Here is a 3756-nt window from a genome sequence, read left to right as displayed (position 1 = left end):
GGACTTCTCTAGGCCTATGGAGGTTTTAAAAGGTTTTAGATTTTTGCAAAAGCTTTACAAAACCTAGTGTCCCAGCTCACATGTTGCCTCTTTGAGCTTTCTTTATTTAGGGGAGAATTCTGTCCAAACAAGTCTCCATAATAAATTGTAGCTTTTCCTTCCTTTTCTCTTCCCTCTTCTTTGTAAGGGGTCTCCTGGACCCAGAGCCGAAGCATCCACTAACTGGGTCTACACCGGGATGACTAGAGCACTGATGGTAAAACACACTGTTCTTCGTTTATGACCAAGTTTTGTGATCAATTCATTCCTCTTCTGTCGAATCTCCCCCATATTAGCCTAAATTTTGAGATCAGCGCTCATGTCACCCATCTTACCATGCTTCATTTCTCACCAACATTATTACTTTATTCCAACTTCTTTCTCTTCTCCCACCTGGACCTAATTTCCCTGAGATAACACACTGCTAATCTTCTATATAGCTGCATTATCTTATGGGTTATCAAAACTCAGAATAGCAACATTAAAACCACCAAATCCATAAAACAGTACTTAGTGTTTATTGTGCATATAATAATAGCTCATGAACTGGGAGCTTTCAAATTTAAAGCTGATAGGAAGCTCAGGGCATGACATTACAGGATGGCTTATAACGTGAAAATGAGGAAGTTGTTTAATTTTTATAGTGATTGGTTATTGCAGTGGGGGGTTCCTGATGGTTGAGGATTGCTTAAAAGTGATTGTTTTGGGTGTCTGGGTGGCTCAGTCATAAGCGTCTGCCTTCGGCTCCGGTCACGATCCCAGGGTCCTGGGATCGAGTCCCGCATTGGGCTCCCTGCTCAGCGGGAAGCCTGCTTCTCCCTCTCCCACTCCCCCTGCTTGTGTTCCCTCTCTCACTGTCTCTCTCTCTCTGTTGAAAAATAAATAAAATCTTTAAAAAAAATAAAATAAAAGTGATTGTTTTACACCAGTTTTAGGAAGATAACTTGTTTCTTTTACAATCATCAGAGGTGTTTATGAGAAATAACCTAAGTTTCACTTGTGTTCCTGAGATAAGCTAGATTTAGTTTGTCTTATGTGGCTTAAATTGTTTTGTCTGCTCAGGCAATTTTCCAGTCTGGTCTCTATTTTGTACTTAATTTTAACAGGGTCTCCCTTGCCTTGTAGTCATGACAGAAGTTGAAAGAAAAGGAAATTGGAGACAAGTGAATGTTCCAGCTGGGATTCTCCCTGGTGCAGAATTAGAACTGGTGCTCTGGTGGACTCTTGGTGAGCAGACCGTGGAGTGGGCTAGGCTGGGGGACTTTTAGTGGCAGAAACGCTATTTGGTCAGATAGCCTTCTCTTGACATAGGTTTGAAAAAAGTTTCAGGCTAGAATTTTGTGAAATAGGCAAGTTAAATACAGTAAGCCTTGTTCTACCAAGTGTTTGATCCTGTAATAGTACAGAACTAAGGACAGTCATCCGTTGTAGGGATTTACTGTAGTATAGGGTCTTTCCAGGTGCGCAGCTCCGTGGGAGGACAGAGGTTCAACACGTAGGAGAGTCCAGGTTTTTTCCTGGGTTCCTTCAATACAGCCTTCTCTTTCCCCTTCAAAGCTGTACACATCCAAGTTGCATCAGCCCAAGAAAGACAAGAAGGCATGAGACAGAAAGAAAGATCATGCTCACTTGGGATCTCTGGGAAGGAGAGGAATAAGCATGTTATGGCCACATGAATAAGCTCCTGCTCCTTCCATGGGTTTCACAGTTCACCAAGGAACAGGAAAGAGAAAGAAAGAGCAGGGGCACCTGGCTGGCTCAGCTGGTGGAGCATGCAGCTCTTGATCTTGGAGTTGTGGGTTTGAGCCCCATGTGGGGTGTACAGATTACTTAAAAATAAAATCTTAAGGAAAAAAAAAGAAAGAGGAAAGGAGAGAAAAACAGGCCCTTGTGCAATGTTTGTTAAATTTTCTTTTGTATTCTCAATTGAATGTGTGTGAAGGCTGAGGAACAGAAAACCTACCCACTGATTTTTCTCTTCCCTCATTTTCCTTACGTCTAAACACACACACACACACACACACACACACACACACACACACACACACACAGAAAGAGAGAGAGAGAGAGAGAGAGAGAGAGAGATGTCAGTAGGCCAGATCAATCACCAAATGTGGCAGGATATAGATCCCAACTTCCGAGGGAGGGAGCAAGGGAAAGACCTTTCTCCAAGAATGCAGAGCTTTCTGAACAGAGTTGAGAAAACTATTAGTGTCCACGAAGTCAGAGGAGTGGTGGAAATAAGTCAGGAAAGCCATAGACTACAGGTCTACAAGTCCCAGATCCCCAGCTTGGAAGGCCCACAAACGACATCAAGGAATTCTTCTTCCCACAGCATGTCAGCTGACGGCAAACATCCTTCTGCATTCACTGTCTCCAGTAAATTTTTCAGGACTCACGGACGAGAATCAGAACTGGGACTCTTTCATTTTCCTTACCTTCACTAGCAAACACTTAACGTTTTCAAGTCTTTAAATGAAAATCTGCCCAAAATACGTTTGTCAATATTACACCAGGCTGTTGGATGAAGAAAAGCCTTAGGTTCTGAAGTCAGTGAGTAGATGCTGGGTGGACACGCTAAGCTGAAAGCGAGCATTCCAGAGCAAATGGCTTTTCTTCTGTCTTTCCCAGACCAGCCGTCCTACTTGCTTTGAGGGTCCAGGACCCCAAATTTTCCAACCCACCGATGGCTCCACTTGGAGGTGTCCAGGGCTCTGTGACTTCATTCTTTCAAACATCCACATCTATCGCAGGCTTCCTCGCTGTGTCAGCGGGTTTCAGAGCGAAGGCAGTTTGCCGGCTTCGCCGGGTCCCCCAGCCTTGCTCCGCGGCCCTGCGCCTGCCGTCGCCCCTGCTCATTCCTCCAGTCCGCGGGGAAAAGTCACTTGATTTAAAGTGGAGAGCGTTTTGAAGTTGCAGTTGTTGTTTGTAAAACCTTCTGTGGACATAATCGTCAAGAGAGGGACAGAGAGGGAGAGCGGAACCAGGCGAGGCCGAGCGCGGAGCGTGCGACGCGAGAGCCCGCAGGTGCCGAGTCCGGTGGCCGGTCCACCCACCGAGGCCCGGCGGCCTGAGCCCGGCGGCGCGCCCATCCGACCCGTTACCGCTGCGGCCCGTGCAGCAGACGGTCCTGGGACTTCCCTGCCGGAGGCAAGCAGCTTTCCCCCAGCACTGCTGGGGGGCGGACCCTGGAGCAGGTTACCCAAGCGGGCAGTCTTAGAACGCGAAAAGGCGCTATCCGGATTACAATCTAGTTACCCGGTGAAGCCCGTAAAGACTACCCACTTTAGTAATTTCAAAAAGAGTGACATTTAGCCCAGTAGACAGTCTGCAGGCCAATTCTTATAGCTTGAAAAATGGGAAAATAGAAGTAATATTTTACAAAGCAGGAGAAGCGGAAGGGAGCAAGGGGGTGTAGCTCAGTGGCGGAGCGCGTGCTTCGCATGTACGAGGCCCCGGGTTCAATCCCCGGCACCTCCAGCCTCCATTTTCTCCAGGATTAGGAAATCTTCTGGATTGCTTTTATTGCTCGTGCATTTCTTCCCCTGGGGCTTACGCCTCCCGGCACCCGCAGCTGCAAAAGGAAGACGAGAGGGAGGGGGCTCAGAAGAAGGAACCAAGCCACCAGAAGCTCCTCCTTCCGAAGCCACTCCAACCCGCACATTCTAAGTGGCTTTTACTGGGTCTATCCAGAAAGGGCAGGACAGAAACAGGACA

At 47.2% G+C, this 3756-nt stretch overlaps 1 non-coding gene across 1 annotated transcript; it reads left to right on the top strand.

Moving 5' to 3' along the window:
* Positions 1–3447: 3447 nt before the first annotated feature.
* Positions 3448–3519, top strand: TRNAA-CGC (transfer RNA alanine (anticodon CGC)). Its single transcript has one exon. It is a non-coding gene; the product is annotated as a tRNA-Ala (tRNA).
* Positions 3520–3756: the final 237 nt, after the last annotated feature.

This window comes from Halichoerus grypus, chromosome 9, assembly GCF_964656455.1.
Source record: "Halichoerus grypus chromosome 9, mHalGry1.hap1.1, whole genome shotgun sequence".
Lineage (NCBI taxonomy): Eukaryota > Metazoa > Chordata > Mammalia > Carnivora > Phocidae > Halichoerus > Halichoerus grypus.
Note: the sequence above shows the minus strand (reverse complement) of the source record. Positions and strands in the feature narration are given on the sequence as shown.